General features: G+C 46.6%; 1 protein-coding gene across 10 annotated transcripts in view; it reads right to left on the bottom strand.

Annotated features, from left to right (window-relative positions):
* The window catches only part of IRAG1 (inositol 1,4,5-triphosphate receptor associated 1), a 190,152-nt gene that overhangs the window by 146,725 nt on the left and 18,682 nt on the right, over positions 1–24,745 (bottom strand). The gene's annotated exons all lie outside the window — the stretch shown is intronic.

Here is a 24,745-nt window from a genome sequence, read left to right as displayed (position 1 = left end):
CACTGCGCTGCGGGAGGGGAGGGGAGGGGAAGACTTGGCTTGGCTTGGCTTGGCTTGGCTTGGCTTGGCTTGGCTTGTCTGGGCCGGGCCGGGCCGGGCCGGGCCGGTGTGCACCACGGGAAGGGGGTTTGGCTCCGGGGCAGGCGCCTGCAGGGGTTGACCGCGCTGCGGGAGGGGGGGGCTTGGCCACTGGGCAGGCTCCCACAGGGGTTTGGCCCTGCCACAGGAGAGGGTGTTTGGCCCAGGGACAAGCTCCCACAGGGGTTTGGCCCCGGGGCAGGCACCTGCAGGAGTTTGGCCCTGCCGCGGGGGGGGGAGGGGGGTTGGCCCTGGGGCAGGCGCCTGCAGAGGTTTGGCTGCACTGCGGGAGAAACACGCTGGCTTCCCTCAGGGGCGTGGGGGGGAGAATCCTGGGAGAACTCCTGCACTCCCCTTTACCCCAGACCCTACATCTCAGCCAATCCTGGGAGAACTCCTGCACTCCCCTTTACCCCAGACCCTACATCTCAGCCTATCATACACCGGAACCCCCTGCCCTGAGTCCCTCACATACCCCAACCCAAATTCCTGAACCCTCACATTCAGAAGTCTGTGGCTTACTTAGTACCCTAACCCTACATCTGACCCCAACACTGGGGAACTTCCTAGGAACTTACTCCCCAAGCCAGCATTCTCTTATCCACTTCCTCCTGCATCCAGAATAGTGATAGAAATGTAGCCGTGTTAGTCTGGGGTAGCTGAAGCAAAATGCAGGACAATGTAGCACTTTAAAGACTAACAAGATGGTTTATTAGGTGATGAGCTTTCGTGGGCCAGACCCACTTCCTCAGATCAAATAGTGGAAGAAAGTAGTCACAACCATATATACCAAAGGATACAATTAAAAAAATGAACAAATATGAAAAGGACAATAGATTTCCTCCCAGAGCTTGCACCTCTCACCCCTTGCTGTACACAAATCCCTCATTCCCACCCCAGAGCCTACACATCCTGTCTCAACCCAGTGAGGGTACAGCTAGACTGCAAGAGTTTTTCAGGATTCTGGAGATACTCTTCCAGAAAAACTCTTCTGCATCCAGGGATGCATTTGTTCTTCCACTTCTTTTAGTGGAAGAGCAAACATGATCTTTCGGTCACCCCTATATTCCTCTTTCCATGAGGAATAAGGGGGCTTCCAAAAGAAGGGGTTTTTCTGACATTTGGTCAAGTCTAGACAGGCCAAGTGTTGGAAAAACTTCTTCCTACAGAAGAATTGGGGGGGGGGGGGAAGCAGCAGTGTAAGGGTTGGAGATAGCAAGTGATGGAGAGGAGGTGAACAGAGAGGGCGGGGCTTCAAGGAAGGGGCAGGGCAGTAGATCTTGGCTTGTTCTGTCATTTAAAAAGTGATCTTGGGAGTAAAAAGGTTGGAGACCACTGTGCTAGGTGATACAGAAAGGCAGTAACAATGTGTATATGTCCTTGTTTATTTTTATTTTATTTTGCTTTTCTATGATTTATAAAAAAGGCAGGAAAAGACTTGAAATAAGTTAAGGTGCTTACAATTTTCATTGCATTTAATTTCAGAAATTTAGTTCTTGTCATCCCCTTTTTTCCAATGGAAAACTCTTGACATTTACCACACTGATCCCTTGCTCTGGTTTAGCTGTTTCAATGTCCAAGGGGACTGTACCATACTTAAATTATTTTCCCTACCAATTTAGTTAAATTGGAGCAAGCCTCATTATGGTCAATGTAAGAAATAATATTATGACATAAGAGATATTATCATGCAAAGGAAATCTGATAAACTGAGAAGGAAAATTATTTTGACTTAGAATTATTTAAAACATGTGGGTTTTGTTGAATAAGCAATTGGCAGAAGAGCTGTCTTTGTCAAAATGTCAGCCTTCCCTAACCCATTCATTTAGCTTCTAATGCTCATCTGAAGCTTCTAACGCTCATCTCACAAATGTCTCTAGCAAAACCACACTTTATATTCCCAACATTTCCAAGGTAAAGAAGAAGCAGTATGGAAAACCCCTATTTTTTCCTGTTTCAAGTCATCTTTTTTAAAAAAAAGGTGTTTACTTAAGTTATCATCATAAACTGTACACCTACCATACATTAAGTAAATAACGGTAAATCCTGAAAACCTGAGTGTGATTGAATAAATGAGTTAGGACTTTGAGATCTGTCCCATTAACAGTTTAATTTTTATTTTTCCTTTCATCCAAAGATCTCAAAGCACTTTGCAAATGTTAAACATCAAAATCACCCATATTATCTCAGTTTTTCAGATGGCAAACTAAGGCACAAAGAAATAATAGCCTAAATTTTAAAAAGTGGTCTCTGGTTTTGGAAGTGTAAAACACCCAACAATTGATTTTGAGAGATGTAGTTGCTCCCTAACCCCAGAAAAAAATCACTGGGAACTGTAAGTGCCTTTGAAAGTCTTGTCCTAAATGAATTACATCAAACAACCAAAAAGTGAGTTACCTGAAATCACTAGAAACCTCAGAAAAAAAATTAGGTATATTTGACTTTTGTTAGGGCCACTCTGTTAATTAGTGCCGAGGAGAAGATAAAAACCAGATCCCATTTTTCCTGTCCCTTTCCTCCATCCATTAGACATCCTTCCTCCCAATCTTCTCTTTCCTTTTGACATTTTCCTCCAAGGATTAACTTGAATGAACTGGAATTTCAGCCAAACAATTACAGTCTGATCCAGTTATAAGCAACCAAAAATTAGGTCTTATAATAGGAAGTGTAGGGCAACCTTAATATGTGGTCATAACAACCCAATCATAATAGATATAAACACCTCCTTTTATGCCATCCAGTTATAGTTGTGTCACACTACAAAGTAGCTGGATTCTCAGGAATGAAGGAACTCTTTAGATGTGTTGGAAAAAATCTCAGAAACACATTCAACAACTTTAAAAAAAATCCTAAATAGAACAAATGTTTATTTTAGTTGCTATGGCATTTAATGGTAACATGCAAATTCATTTTAAAGGGTTTTTTTATTCTAATGTGTTTTCTGTTTTTCTCTTAAACAGAAAAGTACATTTTATTATATAAAAGGATAAAGTAACTTACTGAATATACTAATTTTTTCTTTTTATTATAGGAAATATTTTTACTTAAAAGCTAGCTCTGACTCTAATGTTTCCTCCAAATTCCTTGTAGTCAATTAATTCAAAGAAAAATAGCTTCAATTCTTGATCAGAGAAGCCAGAAACTTGGTTGGTGAACAAAAGACTGGGGCACTAAAATTCTTGCTATATCAAGTCAGTTTTGCATTTGCTAAATCTGAGTAACACTGAATTCTGCTATTGCCAGCTCTAAGAATAAGAGTACTTTGTAGTCGAGGTGTGCATGGCAACGCTTTTGTATTGAGAAGAGCCAAAGAAGAAGTAGCAATTAAGAAGCTCATTTTATATTACAACTGACAATTTTAATGGAAAAGTGTGCTATCGCATCTCATGAATATTCAAAGACAGTACACACTTTTGCATAATGTAACTGGTTTAAGTATTAAGGATTACATTTTCTCCTGCATTTTTGCAGCAGGGAGGCATCTCAAATTTGAGTGAAGGTCTCCCAAACAATCTCACTGGGATGGTTTCAGAGGGCCAAACTCATCCTTCATTTATACCCACACAACCTTACCAAACAAAATTCACCACAGGCACCTTTTGCTGCAAAGCCATTTGTAGTCAAAGGAGTTGCACATGCTCACACCAGCAACAGTTTAGTCTCAATTACTTCATTAAGACTACATAAATGTAACTAAGAGCAAAAATTGTTTTAAAGGGTTTTAATATTCCTTAGGCAAAAGTTTGCATTTTCAAAGTGATAACGAAGGTGTTATGAGAAGGCATTGTCTAATTTACATCCCTGGACAGACAGTTCTCAGGGGTGCCCCGCTTGCAAAGCAGTCCTGGCTTGGAGTGCCCGGAGTACCCACACTGGGAACATCACACCACTCGGCCATCAGCCCGGCTGCACTTGCCGCAGGCTGCCATCTGGGGAGAGGAGGCAATTGGGGGGCTGCAGGAGAGCTTCCACCCCCAGAAGCCCACAGAGCCAGCCCAGTCCTCCCCATCGGGGGCTCGTACCCCATTCCTCCCTCACCTCCTTCCACTTACCCTTCCCTAGCCCCTCTTCTTGATGTACAAAATAAAGATAACGTGTCTTCCAAAATGGAATCTGTCTTTATTGAACAAAACTGGGGGAGACTGGGAAAAGGAGGTGGGAGAGGGGAAGACAGAGGCTGGTAGAGGGGGGCAACTAAAATGATCAGGGGTTTGGAACAGGTCCCATATGAAGAGAGGCTAAAGAGACTGGGACTTTTCAGTTTAGAAAAGAGGAGACTGAGGGGGGACAGGATAGAGGTCTCTAAAAGCAGGAGTTGGGTGGAGAGGGTGCATACAGAAAAGTTCTTCATTAGTTCCCATAAAGAAGGACTAGAGGACACCAAAGGAAAGGAATGGGTAGCAGGCTTCAAACTAGTAAGAGAAAGTTCTTCTTCACAAAGCAAAGAGTCAACCTGTGGAACTCCTTGCTGCAGGAGGCTGTGAAGGCTACAACTGGAACAGAGTTTAAAGGGAAGTGAGATCAAGTCATGGAGGTTGGGTCCATGGACTGCTATTAGCCAGGGGGTAGGAGTGGTGTCCCTGCCCAAGGTTTGTGGAAGGCTGGAGAGGGATGGCATGAGACAAATGGCTTGGTCACTGTCTTCGGTCCATCCCCTCCAGGGTCCCTAGTGTTGGCTGCTGTCGGCAGACAGGCTACTGGGCTAGATCTACCTTTGGTCTGACCCAGTACGGACATTCTAAGCTCAGGGCTCAGGGTCGGGGGGTCTCAGTGGACCCCCTTGATTTTCATGCACACCTGCTCCCGGGTGGCCAGGCTGGCAGCTCTCCTGCCCTAGCTGGCCACTTTCCTGTGCCTAGTGCGGAGGTCGTGGACGAGGTCCACGATGTCCGCACTAGCCCAGGCGGGTGTCCGCCTCTTGCGGTCCTGGGCAAACTCCCGGGAGCGCCAGCCTGGTCCCGGGAAGAGGGGGAGGGCTGGGGGGCATCGGGTGGGTGGCTCGATCTGTGCCAGGTGCAGGGTCTGCTGGCTGGGTGCTGGCAGGCTTGCACCTGGCACGGGCACCGTAGCCAGCCCGTGCCCCTTTAAGGGCTCCGGGGCCGGGAGGGGGGCAGACGAGTTTCCCTGGTGTTGGCCAGAGTGGCCACCAGGGAAACCTGGGGAGGGCTAGCCTCCCACTAGTTCGAATTAAGGGTCTACACAGCCCTTAATTCGAACTAGTAAGTTCGAACTAGGCTTAATCCTCGTAAAATGAGGATTACCTAGTTCGAACTAAGCGCTCCGTTAGCGCCTATGAAAGTTAGTTCAAACTAACATCCGTTAATTCGAACTAACTTTGTAGTGTAGACATACCCTATGAGTGTAGAGACTGCATTACTCATGTCAACACTAAGAGTCCTTCCGCTGTCTCACAATGCCTGGCACTTATTGCTCTGGTCACATTTATGAATACCAGCACCCAGGGTCATGGAGACCGGAACCCCAGGGATTTTTGAAATACATTTTCCACATTGCACACTTTGGTGAGCACACCTAGCAGCTCTCCAAATGTGTGCAACTGCCCAGCCAATCTTGCAGGGAACGTGCTGCAGACACATTGTGACTTGGAGTAGTCAAGGGATATTAGTTTTTCTGGGCATATGGGGAGAAGAGGCTGTGCAGAAACATGGACATCTGTGAGCAGATTGCGCAGAGAATGCAAGAGAAGAGCTAGGGATCAGCAGCCATGCCACATGAAAGTAAAAGGCACTGTGGCAGGCATTCCAGAAGGCCACAGACATCAACAGTCAATGTGGTGCCAGGACACAGACTTGCCACATTTGCTTTGCAGAGACACCACCACCATTCCACAGACTTCTGGTTACACTGCTTTGCATTCCCTTGGGGTATGTCTACACTACAAAGTTAGTTCGAACTAACAGGCGTTAGTTCGAACTAACTTTCATAGGCGCTTCACTAGCGCTCCGTTAGTTCGAACTTAATTCGAACTAACGGAGCGCTTTGTTCGAACTAGGTAAACCTCATTTTACGAGAATTAAGCCTAGTTCGAACTTACTAGTTCGAATTAAGGGCTGTGTAGACCCTTCATTCGAACTAGTGGGAGGCTAGCCCTCCCCAGGTTTCCCTGGTGGCCACTCTGGGCACAACCAGGAAAACTCTTCTCCTCTCCTCCAGCCCCGGGTCCTTAAAGGGGTAGACTCTGGCCAGACAGCACTGGAGTCAGCCAGCCCTGCCAGCAGTGTCTACCCCTGAGCCAATGGCCCCACCATGAGCCAGGCAGCAAGCGGCAGTGAGCCATCCCCTGCCCAGTTCCCGAGCACCCAGGGGCCAGCCAGGGGCCGTAGACAGTGCGCGGCCCCTTGGACTAGTGCGGAGGTCATGGACCTCATTGAGATTTGGGGGCAGGCCCCCAATCTCCAAGATCTCTGCACTAGGAGGAGGAACGCGGCCGCATAGCAGTCGCCATGGCCAGCAGGGGACACAGGCGCACCCAAGAGCAGGTGCGAATTAAGCTGAAACAGCTGCGGCAGGGGTACGCCAGAGCCACAAGGGGCGGCGCCGCTGCAGGGGATGATACCTGCCCCTACTTCCCCACCCTCCACCAACTCTTGCGGGGCGGGGCGGTCCGTGCCAGCCCGGGGGACAGCGAGCCGGAACCAGAGGGCCCTGACCTGGGCGCACTGGAGGGGCCACCGCCAGCTGTTCCAGCAGGGTCGTCCAGGGAGACCGTACCGGGTAAGTAGTTTGAATTAAGTAGTTCGGGGGGGGGGGGGAGGTGGGAGGGAGACCAGGGACCGCGCGCGTGGGCCATGCCTTCCAAGGATCATGCAGACACCTGTGCATGTGTGAGCACGTGCCATGCCACCCTTGGGCAGGTGGCTCCAGCTGCGTGACACCCAGGGGCCATTGCCCAATAGGCACATGCTTGTGCAAAGAGACATGACATGCTCCCGACCCCGGGGCAGGACCCAGCAGGATGATTTCCCTTCACATGTCTCCTTTACACGGAGGCAGGGGACATCTGCCCCTCCCCCCCACCGCCCCGGCCACACTATACATGGCACAGGGACATGGGTGCGGTCTTGGGGCAGCTCCCAGTCCCGGGGAGAGCCAGACATCCTGACCATGGCCTCTGTACAAGCACAGCGGCTGTGACGGGGCAGGACATGGTCACCCTCACGTTGCGGGATGGGGGAGGGGGCTGGGCATCATCCTCTGCGTCCCCAGGGAGAACTGACCACTTCTCTTCTTTCTCTACAGCTGCACCAGCTGCTCGTGCAGGGCGCACCACCCCGCCCGGGACATGCTCCCGCACCCGCGGCCTGCTCCGGACCACCAGCACGGAGCAGGAGTACCGGGACCAGCACCTGGAGGCCCTGTGAGCCGTACACCGCACACTGCAGGCCTGGATGCGGGAAGACCTGCAGCTCCGCCACAAGCTGCTAGCTGAGGTCCGAGGGCTGAGCACCAACCTGCAACTCCTGCTGCAGAGCATGGTGCCCCATGCTGGTCCTGCGCCTGCTGCCCCCCCAACTGCTGTACTTCCTCCCACTCCTGCCCCCCTCCCACCTCTTCCTCCTCAATCCCCACAACCTCTTCCTCAATGTCCACACCCCCCACCTCAACCTCCGCACCCTCCACCCCATCCCCCCGGGGATGCCGAGGCCCCCTCCCTCGCCATGCTGGGAGGCGGTTGGCCTGGCGAGACCCCCACCCCTGATCCTTCAGTTTCCCCATCCCCTCCTTTCCTTTGATTCCCCCTTTCAGCTCCCTCCTCCCAGTTTTCCCCCTCCCCTCTCCCACCCTCTCTCTTCCCCTCTCCCACCTCCTTTTCCCAGTTTCCCCGAGTTTTGTTAAATAAACAGAGTTTCTAGTTTTGACCACACGTTATCTTTATTTTGTACATCAAGAAGAGGGGCTAGGGAAGGGTAAGTGGAAGGAGGTGAGGGAGGAATGGGGTACGAGCCCCTGATGGGGAGGACTGGGCTGGCTCTGCGGGCTTCTGGGGGTGGAAGCTCTCCTGCAGCCCCCCAATTGCCCCCTCTCCCCAGATGGCAGCCTGCAGCAAGTGCAGCCGGGCTGATGGCCGAGTGGTGTGATGTGCCCAGTGTGGGTAGTCCGGGCACTCCAAGCCAGGCAACCCTGAGAACTGTGTGTCTGGGATAGGGGTCGGGTCCCTTTAAGCGCAGCCCTGGGCTAGCCTGAGGCAGCATCTCCACGCTCTAAGTCCTCCTCTGATGCCCTGCTGGCACTGCTTCCGGCCATCCTTAAGCCCGCTTCAGGGTCCACTTAATGTGGACATGCTAGTTCGAATTAGCAACACGCTAATTCGAACTAGTTTTTTAGTCTGGATCCGTTAGTTCGAATTAGCTTAGTTCGAATTAACTAATTCAAACTAAGTTCGAATTAATGTTGTAGTGTAGACGTACCCTTGTAGTGTTAGGCAGGGAAGGAGGTACCGGAACAGGTTGCTTATGTAGAAAGAGACGTCCCCTGGAGGTACTTTGTGATCCTTTCCTAAAGATTTCTATTGATAGCAGCTTTATTTCTGCCTCCTTGTAGGACACTTTCCCACACCAGCCCACTATGACTTCAGCAGGAATCAATGCAGCAAACAGAGTGGTGGCATATGGGTCCTGATAACCTTTGGGATGCCAGCAGTAGTTCTGCTCTGAGTGTCTTTGTTACTGTCAAGAGTAAGGTATCAGCTAAAAGAGCCATAGTCCATGGAAAATGATGCCAATTTTCAGTGCCATTACCCAGTATTCATCGTTTTACTTAACTGAGCTATTCCTTCCTCAATTCCCTCATTCCTGGTGGTCCATGCTCACCATGGGCTGGTGATGTGCACAAGCACTTTGAAGCAGAAGTCTCAGTCATGTCATGTTTAAAATTTCAGAGTGGCAAGAGAAAGGAGTTCTGAAACTTATATTTTGCTATCTGTTATGACTGTACTGTCTGTGTATTTCATCTGTAGCTGCTGCCATTGTAATGCTGAAGGGTTCCACCTCTATGCACACATAATACCCAAGTCAGATAAGAAGGAAAAAGAAGAGGACTCAGGATGACATGTTTCATGAGACCCTAAAAGCCAGTGCTGCATACAAGAAGTGGGCCTGCAAGGTGACTATTTCTGACTACATGGCAAGGGAAAGAACTAACCGGAGACAGGCTCAGGAATCCCAACAGGAAAAAGAGAGGGAAATGCACTGAGACAAAATGAGACTGCTCCAGCAACAAACATAAATGCTGTAGATTCTTGTGGACCTACAGGTTCAACAATCCTTCACTTACCTTTGCAGTCATGGTAAACATCAGGACAGCACTTCCCCACACCCTGCCCTTAATATTCCACAAGGCATCAGGGGCTGCTGTACTATTCCTAGCACACCACACCAGGAGATATTAAAGACAACTGAAGCTTCAGATACAGTGACCTGAGAGAGCCACAGTTACTGTATGTGTAGCCAACACAGACCTAAATGTTCCTTTCCCTTGTTTTGTCCCATTAATTTAATAAAGTTTTTGATGTATTTGCTTTTAAATTGCACAGAAAATTTTGGACTGGTTTTGTTAACCAAACATTCTATTAATCAGTGTTAGTTCCCAACACACGCTGTGGAACGCCTAGAGGTACTGGAAAAACCCACCTGTTACTGTACTGTGTACCAGAACTCAAAGGAGCAGTGAGAGCATAGAACCATAAATGTAAAAGAAGTGTCACACAAGTCACAGGCACATTGACGGTGTTATATTCGTAAGAGTACAGCAAGCACCACACAGTTCCTAACAAGCCTCAAAAGTACCTGGTCAGGGAGAGCACAGCCCTCCACAATGCACTGCTGTGGCTCATGCTTCAAGTGACTTATAACTTTCCTGGCCAATGAGCACAGATGTTAAAGAAGCATTCCCAGGGATCCACAAAGGGTTCCCTAAAGGATAGAAAATCTGCTGATGCATGCTGGGACAGAGTGGGATGCTGCCAGGATAGGGATGTATGGGCCATGTATTGCTTCTGAGAGGGAGTTCTCCAGGTAAAGGAGGAGCAAATATGGGACCCTTGAGGTAAGTGTCTGTCTGTAGTGTGTGTTTGTGTGTTTGGGGGTTACTTGCTGTATGTTGAGCTTGTGTTTGTCTGTTTGTTTTGTTTGTTTGTGGCCAGCAGTTGGAAGCTGTGAGCTTCTAAAGGTTTGAAATCTAGAAGCCTCTGTTAATTGGCTGAGCCTTAGTCAGAGGGTGGGCAATGAGGAAGGCCAGGACTTTATAAAGCAGTGAGTCAGTGACCAAGGAGCTTTGTGAACAGGAGCAGCAAACAGGGAGTTTTGAGAGGGAGCTGGGAAGGGGAGTGGGAAAGGGCCAAGGTACACTTGCCAGTCTTTATAGGTTTAAAGGTTTCAAAACTTCCTGATTTAACTAGAAACCCTATCAATAACCTAGGTATCTTGTACAAGAGAATGCAGGCAGAAGACCAGCAGCAGAGTGGGGGGCTATCCTGTTTATTGCACTCAGTGTAGCATGTATGATTACCTGCCCTATGGGCAGGTGGCATACATGTGCATTCGGTGCAAGAAGCTCCTGGCCCTCAGAGACTGCGTAGGGGCTTTGGAGGCCAGGGTGGCTGCAATGGAGGAGCTGAGGGAGGCAGAGAAGTATGTTGATGAAGCTTTCTGGGACACTGTAGAATTGTCTCACCTCCAGTCAGACAGCCCCTGTGTTGTTAAGGAGGATGAAAGGCTCAGGGAAGGAGAGCAGTCAACGGGAGCAGAGGAAAACCTTCCCATAGTTGGGACCCTCCTTCCAGATGTTGGGGTATTCTCTCACACTGAGGTTATCTCTCCCGGGGAGGGAACTCCAGTCAGTAGGAAAAAACAGTTGCTAGTAATGGGAGAGTCGATCATTAGAAATGTAGATAGCTAGGTTTGCAATGACCGGGAGAACCGTATAGTGACTTGACTGCCTTATGCGAAGGTTGCGGATCTCAACGCGTGGATGAGACGGTGGTGTAGGGAGGAGGGGATTAGCTTTATAAGGAACTGGGGAAACTTTGGGGATAGGGGTAGCCTATAAAGGAAGGATGGGCTCCACATAAACCAAAGTGGATCCAGACTGCTGGCACTTAACATTAAAAAGATTGCAGAGCAGTTTTTAAACTGAGAGATAGGGGAAAGCCGATTGGTGCAGAGGAACATGTGGATTGGACAGAGACGTCTCTTATAGGAGAGTCTATTGATAGAGATTCTCTAGGTTTTAGTTAGGAAAAGAGGATGGAAGAGGATAAAGTATGGGCCAGATTGGACAAAAAACATTCACATAAAAAAGAATCTGACACTTCAGAAAGGGCAGACAAATAAACAGTGACAAGTTTTTAAAGTGCTTGTACACAAATACTAGAAGTCTAAAAAAATAAAATGGATGAACTAGAGTGCCACGTGTTAAAGGGGGATACTGATATAATAGGCATCACAGAAGCCTGGTAAAGTGAGGACAACCAATGTGACACAATCATTCCGGGGTACAAAATATATCAGCAGGACAGAACAGGTTGTGCGGGTGGGGGAGTGACACTACATGTGAAAGAAAATTTAGAATCAAATGAAGTAAAAATCTTAAATGAATCAACATATTCCATAGAATCATTATGGATAGTAATTCCATTCTCTAATAAGAATATAAGAGTAGGGATCTATTATCGACCACCTGACCAGGACAGTAATAGTGACTATGAAATGCTAAGGGAGATTAGAGAAGCTATCATAATAAAGAACTCAATAATAGTGGGGGATTTCAAATATCCCCATATTGACTGGGTACATGTCACCTTAGGACGAGATGCAGAGACAAAATTTCTTGATACCTTAAATGACTGCTTCTTGGAGCAGCTGGTACAAGAACCCACAAGGGGAGAGGCAATTCTCGATTTAGTCCTGAGTGGCGCGCAGGCTCTGGTCCAAGAGGACCGCTTGGAAATAGTGACCATAATATAATAACATTTAACATTCCTGTGGTGGGAAGAACACCTCAGCAGCCCAACACTGTGGCATTTAATTTCAAAATGGGAAACTATGCAAAAATGAGGAGGTTAGTTAAACAGAAATTAAAAGGTACAGTGACTAAAGTAAAATCCCTGCAAGCTGCATGGACACTTTTCAAAGATACCATAATAGAGGCCCAACTTCAATGTATACCCCAAATTAAAAAAACATAGTGGAAAAACTAAAAAAGAGCCACCATGGCTTAACAACCATGTAAAAGAAGCAGTGAGAGATAAAAAGACATCTTTTAAAAAGTGGAAGTCAAATCCTAGTGATATAAATAGAAAGGAGCATAAACACTGCCAAATTAAGTGTAAAAATGTAATAAGAAAAGCCAAAAAGGAATTTGAAGAACAGCTAGCCCCAAGCTCAAAAGGCAATAACAAAATGTTTTTTAAGTACATCAGAAGCAGGAAACCTGCTAAACAACCAATGGGGCCCCTGGACGATCGAGATACAAAAGGAGCACTTAAAGACAATAAAGTCATTGCGGAGAAATTAAATTAATTCTTTGCTTCAGTCTTCATGGCTGAGGATGTAGGGAGATTCCCAAACCTGACCCATCCTTTGTAGGTGACAAGTCTGAGGACTTGTCACAGATTGAAGTATCATTAGAGGAGGTTTTGGAAGTAATTGATCAACTTAACAGTAACAAGTCACCGGGACCAGATGGCATTCACCCAAGAGTTCTGAAAGAACTCAAATGTGAAATTACGGAACTATTAACTATGGTTTGTAACCTATCCTTTAAATCAGCTTCTGTACCCAATGACTGGAAGATAGCTAACGTAATGCCAATATTTTTAAAGGGCTCTAGAGGCGACCCTGGCAATTACAGACCGGTAAGTCTAATGTCAGTATCGGATAAACTAGTTGAAACAATAGTAAAGAATAAAATTGTCAGACACATAGAAGAACTTAATTTGTTGGGCAAAAGTCAACATGGTTTCTGTAAAGGGAAATCATGTCTTACTAATCTAGTAGGGTATGACTACACTACCACCCTAGTTCGAACTAGGGTGGTTAATGTAGTCATTTGAAGTTGCAAATGAAGCCTGGGATTTAAATATCCCGGGCTTCATTTGCATCTTGCCGGGCGCCGCCATTTTTAAATCCCCGTTAGTGCGGACACCGTGCCCGCGGCTACACGCGGCATGGAGTAGGTAGTTCGAATTATGCTAATTCAAACTACCGGTACAATTTGTTCCATGAGGAGTAATGGTAGTTCGAATTAGAAAGCCTAATTCGAACTACCTACTCCATGCCGCGTGTAGCCGCGGGCACGGAGTCCACACTAACAGGGATTTAAAAATGGCAGCGCCCGGCAAGATGCAAATGAAGCCCGGGATATTTAAATCCCGGGCTTCATTTGCAACTTCAAATGACTACATTAACCACCCTAGTTCAAACTAGGGTGGTAGTGTAGACATACCCTTAGAGTTCTTTGAAGGGGTCAACAAACATGTGGACAAGTGAGATTCAGTAGATATAGTGTACTTAGATTTCCAGAAAGCCTTTGACAAGGTCCCTCACCATGAGCTCTTACATAAATTAAGTTGTCATGGGATAAGAGGGAAGATCCTTTCATAGACTGAGAACTGGTTAAAAGACAGGAAACAAAGGGTAGGAATAAATGGTAAATTTTCAGAATGGAGAGGGGTAACTAGTGGTGTTCCCCAAGGGTCAGTCTTAGGACCAATTCTATTCAACTTATTCATAAATGATCTGGAGAAAGGGGTAAATAGTGAGGTGGCAACGTTTGCAGATGATACTCAACTGCTCAAGGTAGTTAAGACCAAAGCAGACTGTGAAGAACTTAAAAAAGATCTCACCAAACTAAGTGACTGGGCAACAAAATGGCAAATGAAATTTAATGTGGATAAATGTAAAGTAATGCACATTGGAAAAAATAACCCCAACTATACATATAATATGATGGGGGCTGATTTAGCTACAACTAATCAAGACAGAGATCTTGGAGTTATCTTGGATAGTTCTCTGAAGACATCCACGCAGTGTGCAGTGGCAGTCAAAAAAAGCAAACGGGATGTTAGGAATCATTAAAAAAGGGATAGAGAATAATATGGAGAATACCCTATTGCCCTTCTATTAATCCATGGTACGCCCACATCTTGAATACTGCATACAGATGTGGTCTCCTCATATAAAAAAATATATACTGGCATTAGAAAAGGTTCAGAGAAGGGCAACTAAAATGATTAGGGGTTTGGAACAGGTCCAATATGAGGAGAGATTAAAGAGACTGGGACTTTTCAGCTTGGAAAAGAGGAGACTAAGGGGGGATATGATAGAGGCCTATAAAATCATGAGTGGTGTGGAGAAAGTGAATAAGGAAAAGTTATTTACTTATTCTCATAATATAAGAACTAGGGGCCACCAAATTAAACTAATGGGCAGCAGGTTTAAAACAAATAAAAGGAAGTTCTTCTTCACACAGAGCACAGTCAATCTGTGGAACTTCTTGCCTGAGGATGTTGTGAAGGCTAGGACTATAACAGGGTTTAAAAGAGAACTAGATAAATTAATGGAGGTTAAGTCCATAAATGTCTATTAGCCAGTATGGGTAAGGAATGGTGTCCCTGGCCTCTGTTTGTCAGAGGGTGGAGATGGATGGCAGGAGAAAGATTGCTTGATCATAACCTGTTTGATTCATTCCCTCTGGGACACCTGGCATTGGCCACTGTCGGCAGACAGAGTACTGGGCTGAATGGACCTTTGGTCTGACCCAGTATGGCCGTTCTTATGTACTTATGTTATTATGTGTGGGCCATCTATTGCTTCTCTAGGGTATGTCTACACTACAGCACTAATTTGAACTAACTTAATTCGAATTAGTTAATTCAAACTAAGCTAATTCGAACTAGTGCATCTAGACCTAAAAACTAGTTCGAATTAGCATTTTGCTAATTCGAGCTAGCATGTCCACATTGAGTGGACCCTGAACCGAGGTTAAGGATGGCTGGAAGCAGTGCCAGCAGGGCATCAGATTAGGACTTAGAGTGTGGAGCTGCTGTCTCAGGCTAGCCGAGGGCTGTGCTTAAAGGGACCCGACCCCCACCCTGGACAGACAGTTTTAAGGGGTTCCCCGCTCACTTGTCTAACTCGATGAGGGACAGCAAAGCAGTCCTGGCTTGGAGTGCCCTGAATGCCCACGCTTGGCACATCAGAGCACTCGGCCATCAGCCCGGCTGCACTTGCCGCAGGCTGGCATCTGGGGGGAGGGGTGTCAATCGGGGGGCTGCAGGAGAGCTTCCACCCCGAGGAGCCCGCAGAGCCACCCCAGTCCTCTCCATCGGGGGCTCGTACCCCATTCCTCCCTCACATCCTTCCATTTACCCCTCCCTAGCCCCCCTTCCTGATATACAAAATAAAGGACACGTGTGTTCAAAAATAGAAACTCTCTTTATTGAACAAAACTCGGGAAGACTGGGAAAAGGAGGTGGGAGAGGGGAAGAAAGAGGGTGGGAGAGGGGAGGAGGAAACCTGGGAGAAGGGAGCTGGAAGGGGGAAACCAGGGGAAGAAGGAGGAGGGGAAGTATCAAACTATGGTACCCCATATCTTTAGTACTGTGTACTGATGTGATCTCCTCACCCCAGAAAAGATATTTTGGCCTTGGAAAAGGTTCAGAAAAGGGCAACTAAAATGATCAGGGGTTTGGAACAGGTCCTATATGAAGAGAGGCTAAAGAGACTGGGACTTTTCAGCTTAGAAAAGAGGAGACTGAGGGGGGATATGATAGAGGTCTATAAAATCATGAGTGGTGTGGAGAGGGTGCATAAAGAAAAGTTCTTCATTAGTTCCCATAATAGAAGGACTAGAGGACACCAAAGGAAATGAATGGGTAGCAGGCTTCAAACTAATAACAGAAAGTTGTTCTTCACAAAGCAAAGAGTCAACCTGTGGAACTCCTTGCTGCAGGAGGCTGTGAAGGCTACAACTAGAACAGAGTTTAAAGAGAAGTTAGATAAAGTCATGGAGGTTGGGTCCATGGAGTGGTACTAGCCAGGGCATAGAAATGGTATCCCTGGCCTCTGTTTGTGGAAGGCTGGAGATGGATGGCACGAGACAAATGGCTTGGCCATTGTCTTCGGTCCATCCCCTCCAGGGTACCTACTGTTGGCCACTGTCAGCAGACAGGCTACTGGGCTAGATGGACCTTTGGTCTGACCCAGTACGGCCATTCTTATGTTTTTATGTTCTAAGCTCAGGGCTCAGGGTCGGGGTCTCGCTCAACCACCTTGATTTTCATGCAAATCTGCTCCTGTGTGGCCAGGCTGGCAGCTATCCTGCCCTACATGGCCACTTTCCTGTGCCTAGTGCAGAGGTCGTGGACATTGGAGGCTTCCCCCCAAACCTTGATGAGGTCCACGATGTTCGCACTAGACTAGGCGGGCGCCCACCTCTTGCGGCTCCGGGCAGGCTCCTGGGAGCCGCCAGCCTGGTCCCGGGAAGAGGCGGAGGGCTGGGTGGCAGCGGGTGGCTGGCTCATGCAGGTTCATGGGATTTTAAAGGTGTGAAATTATGGGATACGAATGATATTGCTGGATGGAGAAGCTGCATGTTTGGAACTTGAGTTCTAGCTTTCAGGCACCCTTGTTGGATTCATTTCTACACCACCTTGCACTAGCAAAACTTTGTAAAAGATAGTGAGCTGGACAGTAGTGAGTTGCACACTGGGATAACTTCTTGCACTGTGCAAGAAACAAAGTGTACTTGTGTTCAAGCTTTTATGTAGATGTAACTTGTGTAGCTCTTTTCAGTTTCCTTTCTCCATGAACCACATACTGGGTCAGTGCCCAGTTGCATGCTAAGATATATAGGTCAATGAGTGTCAATTTAAATACATTTATTAAGTATGGAAGAGACACAATAAATCCAAAGAATAATCTGAAGGGATGTGTAAGCTAGCAAGCTTCACTGTGGTTGGACACTGAATAACACCAACGGAAAATTTTAAATATTTATCACAAATGTATTGTTTATTATTAGGGTATCAAATTCTAAATCAGGGCTACTCAACACGCAGTCCATGGTCTGCATGCAGCCCACAGCCTGCTGTGCAGTTTTAATTTATATAGGGCTTAACACGCGGCCCATGGGTCAGAGCCAAAACAAAAAAGTAGTCAATATAATGGTCTTCTGTTAATATGTGTTTTAGTAGTTAAATTCCTGGACTGTCATTGCTCATTAGAAGTGCTGTCATGTGGGTGGAAATCCGATAAATATTGCATTTTATTAATATCAGCAGAACTGACTTAAATGGGGCCTGCATGCTGTGTAGTCTTGCCTTAATCTTTGTATTCATGCCCATCAGTGTGAAAGAAGCGATTTGCATATATATTAGCATGTATATGCAACCTCACTTAAGTTGCAGCCCTCAGCATGTGCTTTGAGTATCATTGTGGCCCCCAGGGTTTCCAAAATTGAGTAGCCCTGTTCTAGATCATCCAAGAGTTCAGTGTGATCAAAATCCAGCCTGGTTATCCAATATCTAAGAATAAGGCTACTTGCAAGATAGTTGCCAACTTCCCCCTACACAAAAGAACTTCAGGTTCAGAAGAAAAGTAAACAAGAAATCCATGGAAAGGGTAAAGAATAATAATTTTGTTTTCATGCCCACATAACATGGCCAACATTACTGCATCACATAATGAAGATACATGTTAATTTCTCAATTATTATTTGGGCCCAGGAACCAGTCCACCTTAGTCTATCTTACTCTGTCCCTGAGACATATAAGGGTATGTCTGTATAGCAACATTATTTCAAAATAACTTAGTTCGCATCTGCACAGCAGGCAGTTATTTTGAAATAATGTTAGAATACTGTCAAGCTGGAGGACTTTTTACTCCGATTCCTGTAACCCTCATTGCACAAGGAAGAAGGGAAGTCGGAGGAAGAGTGCTCTACTTCTAAATAAGTGCTGTGTAAACGTCCCTATTTCGAAATAAGCTACGCAGTTGACGTAACTCAATTTGCATAGCTTATTTTGAGTTAAGCCCTGCTGTGTGGATGCACCCTTCTTGTTTAGTCTGCTATGGACTGCAGTACTTTGTTTGCCTAATTTCAATTGTTGGGTTGAATGTGAAAGTGATAGGAGGTGTTGGTGCCCTACAATATGTAGAAGGTCAGAGCAGGTATGAGGTGGTCTCTTTTGGCCTTTAGCTCTATATTTTTTGTGAAACATATCTAGAGATAGCCAAGAGATACTAGGAAAGCTCACAGTTTACTGCATAACAGACTTAATGATTCTAATTATAATGTATAAAGTATCTCTAAATTACTGACATAAGTTAAGGGTACCATTAGTACCTACTTTTTATCCATATAATTTTGATACCCCCCTCTCCCCATTGAGTAAATCTATACACATTATATTGGATTCAGGCTTACCTTACATCAATTTTACTAAATTCTTCAAATGTATATTGAGGCCCTCCAACCAGGAGGGCACAAAAGGTAACTACTCTGATCCCAGCGATTCAGAAGGGTAGCAGCAGCTGGAACCCCAGGGCCTTGAAATCACTGCCAGAATGCCCCTTTCACCCTAAGCTCCTTCCCTTCTGGGAGCACAGAGCTGGCCATTCCTCACCTTGCCCAGGGGCATGGCAAGTCTGTTGACCCTCCTGTGTACATACATAGATTTGTAGTCTCCAGCTGTGTTGTAATAACTGGATCTTAATGGCAAGCTCAATTGTAAGTCATGAGTAGAAGTTCATAAGACATCAACAATAACTTCTCAGAACAAATGGTGATAGAAAAAGGCTCAAAAGAGGGCTGACTAGTTCGAGGACTGACAGGCCTAATGATATAGTTTGAGGACTGTTTCAAGATCTTTCTTGGTAAATAACAAAACCATGAAACCAGAATATAAGGAACTAAAATTGGCATGTTGAAAATCAGGCCTCACTGGTGAACAAAATAATGAGTGGCTGAGTTATTCCATCCACCACTCCCTTTTTCTATTCCTTAAAATAAAATAGAGTTGGGGAGAAAAACTGGTTACGGAAAAAGCCTCACTATCATGGCTGCCATGTCCCCCCATAGTCTCCTGAGATCCTAGGCCTTCTTAGTCCTAATCCCAAGAAATGTCCTGATCAGACTGGGCCAGAGAGGGGGATCCAGATGACATCACCACTTCTGCCAGCTCTGGATAAATCCAAACCCTCACTTAGAGGTGAAACTTTGTCACACACGTATATTCACGTATTTGTTTCCTTCCCCACCTTATTTCTTCTCTTTTCTATCACTCTCTCCTTTTTCTTTCAGTCTAGGGCTCTAGCCAACTAAGGCTACGTCTAGACTACATGCCTCTGTCGCCAGAGGCATGTAGATTAGGCTACCAGGCATAGGAAAATGAAGCGGCGATTTAAATAATCGCCGCTTCATTTAAATTTACATGGCTGCCTCGTTGAGCCGATCAGCTGTTTGTCGGCTCAGCGCGGTAGTCTGGACGCGCGGGTGTTGACATCAAAGGCATTTGTCGACCACCCAGGTATGCATCCTGGAATGAGGTTTATCTGGGTGGTCAACAAATGACTTTGATGTCGACACCCGCGCGTCCAGACTACCGCGCTGAGCCGACAAACAGCTGATCGGCTCAACGCGGCAGCCATGTAAATTTAAATGAAGCAGCGATTATTTAAATCGCCGCTTCATTTTCCTATGCCTGGTAGCCTAATCTACATGCCTCTGGCGACAGAGGCATGTAGTCTAGACGTAGCCTAAGACAGTACATTCTGCGATAATGCTGTAAACCTGTGATCAGAGAAGCAGCTAATTGCGATACCCATACCAGCCTGATGCTGGTACAAGTTTGCCAGGTCTTGGCATGGCTGATACAACACAGACCCAGCACAATGTTTCGAGCACTGAGGCTGCAAATGAAAGTCAACATTAGAGACAAAAGCTGAGTTTTCTGCCTTCGCTGTTCTTTTGCTCTTGCGTGTGTGCTTGATTTATATGGGTCCTCTAGGAAATAGAAATGAACTTAAATAACAACTCCAGCCCACCTGAACTAACTTCTTTTCTCTCCCACCTCCCTCCAAAGGACAATTACCACCCTTAACATATCCTAAAATAATTTCAAATAAACTTGTTTTCTTTCTGAAAAATCTCTTCAGCTAAAAAGAAGGGGGAGGAAGGGCTGATGTTTAAGTAAAGATTTTACTCCGGGCTCCATGCTCTGCAGCTGATTTGAAATGCCAGGCAGAGCCGGGGTCAGCTGGGGACTCCACAGCTGATCCCGGACTCCAGACAGCATTTCAGCGGAACCCCGGGATCAGCTGGGGAGTCCCCAGCTGACCCTGGGCTCCATGCTAGGCAGTAGGCATTGCTGCACAGCTGATCCCCGGCTCAGCTGTGCAGCACCGCCACTTTGAAGTACCCCTTTATCCCCCTTTGCTACCTCTATCTGATAGAGGCAGCAAGGGGGGAGGGGAGAAATCAACTAGTCAACTAGACAACTGACTATCCAATAAGCATTTGCTTGTCAACTAGTCCTTAACATCCCTACACTACAGTTCCCAGTATAAAGCTTAGGATTTGCATGCTTAATTCCTCATGCATCACAAAGAGTCCCCATAACTCTCCCATGAGAAATAGGCTTTCCTGCCCTCCTCAGAAGCAGCTGCAAGTTCAGACTCCCAAACCCACAGACTTTGAGGCATCCACAACCTTCACCTCCCTCCCTCCCTCCCTTCCTTTCATAGAATGGTAACTGCTGCTGGTGTGCAGAAAGGGGCACTACAGACCACTAGCTGCTCTGGAGCTCCACTGTTAAGAGTGTTCCATGGGGCAGGCAAGGAACCCACACAGGTAACTTGAAAAATATGTGCCGCGAATTGTCCTATTTTGTTGCATGAGAGAAATTGCGGTGAGCAGCTGACATCTCTAGCCCTTCCCTAGTTATATAAATCCTGAGAAAGGGTTTACATTAAATCAGGAAAGAGACAAATGCTCCATTCCTCTCCATGTCTCCTGTCCAGCTAAGGCTTGTGGGTTTAGATTGTCTTTTTGCTTACCACAGAATGGAGCATGGGGCACCTGAAACTATAATAAGGGAGCTCTGTTCTAATTCATTGACTGCTTTCATCAACTCAGTCCAGCATGTTTCCCTGTCCCAGAAAGGACTGGCAATGAGCTGTGTCAATTCTTACATCATTTTGAGAATGTTATTACTATAGCAACTGTGTGTAGGCATTTAAACATGGCAACAGACTTTTTATAGAGCTTTCTTGGTTGTCAAAATGACATGTTCTTTTATTTTCTTAGCAGATGCTCACGGGATAAATATAAAAAGATGATTGTACAGTATCTTACAGGGAAAAAATACTTTTGTAAGCTTTGAATCATAAACTGGCAATGTACATTGTGAATTTCCATACATTTTTATAAATCATTGGAACAGATATTAAAAGGAAGGGGTGGATGAGTACTGTATCTATAGTTACAAGTTACGGTGTCAAGGTTAATAAAGGCAAAGGTTGTTAAGCTTAAAGGTCCAGTAACGATGAATTTTAGAAAGAGGAAGGAAACTATGAACTTTTACATTTACTTATGAAATAGTAGGAGTCTTCCTCCTTGATAAGGTTGACTACTTTAATATGTTTTTGGGAAGATGGCTTTACCCTTCTTTCTCAGTGCCAATTAAAATTTATAAGGGCAGACCCTTAGCTGATGTAAATTGGCATAGATCTACTGGTTTCTATGAAGCTACATGGATGTACATGATTTGCCCTACTATATCTTGAGAATCAAACTGCTTCTCATCATTTACCCATTTACAATTAAAAAGTTATTTTTCTTAGATATGATATCTTTTCTTTCAGATTCTCAGTGCCATTTCTACAACTGGTAAGTGAAAAGTACTAATCAATTTAATATAATGCAACTTCTGAACCTATTCCAACATGCAGAAATATCAAAAAGCATAATTACACATTTCCTGAGCAATCCTGTGGTATTATTCACCTCTCTATTATGATTTTATGTCAGCCTTGTATAGACTGGGGTGGTTGATGTTTGCCATTTTACTGACAAACACCATGCTGATCCATTAAACAGGAAATGTAAAAGGCTTTTTTTTAAAGTCAAATTCAACAGGAAATGTCAAAAGCTTCTTACAAGTGCAAGATTTTTAATGTTTCAGCAAGTCCTTCCCATTGGTGTACAGTGTGTGAATTTCCGAACTAAAAAGTGCAGGGCTGTATTCAAAAAGTTCCAAACACTTCAAAAAAGTCTAGTCCAGAGGTGCAATATGTATTTTACCATAATACATCCTACTACATCTCTGATAAGCATATCACCCACTGATTACTCTTTTGTTACAACACTTACTTATTACTGCTGGAAATAGGTACAATATCAGTGGTTTGTGATTGAGACAGTACATGTTCCAAAGCTCCCAGCGTGCCATACTGAACGTAGTCTATATCTAAGTGTAAGCAGGGTCTGAACCACTGATTCCAATGCAGTCAGCTGAAAGGGGAGAGGAGTCCTGGGGACAGGAGAGTGGGGACAGAGTTCGGGGAGTGGGGAACAGAATTCTGTGGTTGGGGACAGGAGAGTGGGGACAGAGTTCGGGGAGTGGGGACAGTGGAGTGGGGACAGAGTTTGGGGAGTGGGGACAGGAGAGTGGGTACAGAATTCTGTGGCTGGGGAGTGGGGGCTGTGGAGTGGGGTGCCAGTGAAGGCAGAGAGTCCCCTGTATCTGCCTCTCCCAGGATTCCCCCGCCCCCAGAGGAAAACCAGTGCGTGCCTGCCCCAGGGCTGACCCACCTGCGGCACAGGGAATGCGCGCATGCCTGCCCCGGGGCCGCCCCCCCCCCCCCCCCCCGGTGCAGGAAAACCTTGCACGCGCCTGCCCAGGGGGCCGACCCACTCATGGTGCAGGGAAGCCCCGCGCGCGCACGCCTGCCCCGGGGCCGACCCCCCCCCCAGCGCAGGGAAACCCTGCACGTGCCTGCCCCAGGGCTGACCCCCCCCCAGCGCAGGGAAACCCCACGCCTCCCCCGGGGCTGACTCACCCCTCCCATGCGGTGCAGGGAGCCGATGTTTCCTCCTGCAGTAAACCCAGCAGAGCAGCTAGCGCTACTTCCAGAATCGCCGGAAGTGGTGCTAAGCTGCGGGACTTCTGTCCATCCCCGGGAAGCCTACACTACCTCCATTTTCATGGGAGGTAGGTAGTGGGGCTTCTTGGGGGTGGGAGGGAAATGGGGGCGGGGCGGACAGGACGCCTCGTGATCAACTGGTCGAGGCCTCGATCGACCTGTTGGTGACCACGGCCCTAGGGGCATGTCTAGACTACATAGTTTTTTTGAAAAAATTGCCTTTTTTCAAAAAAATGTCACCTGCATACAGCAATCACATTCTTTCAAAATTAAATCGAAAGAACATGGCACTTCTTTTGAAATTGGTAAACCTCAAATTACAAGGAAGAACACCTTTTTCGAAAGAGCTCTTTCAAAAAAAGGCATGTATGGACGCGGAAGAGGCAGTTCCTTTGAAAAAAAAAAGGCCTCCAGGAAAAAGCGCAGGTGCCCTGGGATAGTCTGTCTACACTAATCACTGCTCTATAGTTCCTGTCTCCAGCCCATGTCTTAAAGCCGCAGGCACCCGGTACAAGCCTTGTGGCAGGAAGCTGGCCTCACAGTAGGACCCTGACCTGACTTGCCACACAGACAAGGAGCCATGTGCGAGCCACAAGCTTCCTGAGACCCTCCATGACTCTTCCAGGGAGCCATCCCAAGACCCACCCAGAGTCACAAAACACCGGGCTCCATCCTGGTTAGGGGCTGAGGTCCTGAAACTTTTGGAGCTGTGATCAGAGGAGGAGTCCTTGCACGCCCTCCAGTCATGCCACAGGAATGCGGACATTTATGGCCACATGGCCAATAGTCTGGCCAAAAGAGGCCACCACCCCCACACCCTAGACCAAGTGAGGAGCAAAGTGAAGGAATTGTGGTAGGGTTATGCCAGGGCCCGTGAGTGCAGCTCTGTCACATTGCTGGATCTTGAGGGGAGCAGCCAGATCACTGATGCACCCATAGGTGGGGGTGTTGGCCCCAAAAATGGTATAGGAGGGGGCCATGTGAGGTATTGAATAGAAGCTTATTATCTGATAATCCTATGTATGCTGTTCTTGTGTTTGTATAATGTCTGTGTGTGCAATTATGAGAATGTACTTGTATGGACACTGAAGATTTCCCTGCATGTGGTTAAGCATTGGGCAGGGCCGGGCCTGTGGACATGCTAATTACTGAGGCCCTGTGGAACAATGGCTCTCAATGGGCTATGGACACACCCAAAGAATGGGGGCTGTCACCTGAGAGCAGCCAGCAGGGAACATAGAGATTGGCCTCTGACCAGGTGACCTGCTGCATACAAGAAGAGGCCAGGAAGGAGGTATAAAGAGGCCATGTGGTCGATGCCATTTGGTTCTCAGCTCAGCACTTCATCCCAGAGGCAGCATTGCAGGGATCAAAGAGCCTGGAAGACCTGTGAACCCATCCTGATGATAGGATGTGCAATAAGAACTCTTAAACCGGCAGCTGTAACATCTCTGCTAGAGCCTGCATCGAGGACTGGGAGATTCAGTGCATGTAAAGTACTG

The sequence above is a fragment of the Pelodiscus sinensis genome, chromosome 4, assembly GCF_049634645.1.
Source record: "Pelodiscus sinensis isolate JC-2024 chromosome 4, ASM4963464v1, whole genome shotgun sequence".
Taxonomy (NCBI): Eukaryota; Metazoa; Chordata; order Testudines; family Trionychidae; genus Pelodiscus; species Pelodiscus sinensis.
Note: the sequence above shows the minus strand (reverse complement) of the source record. Positions and strands in the feature narration are given on the sequence as shown.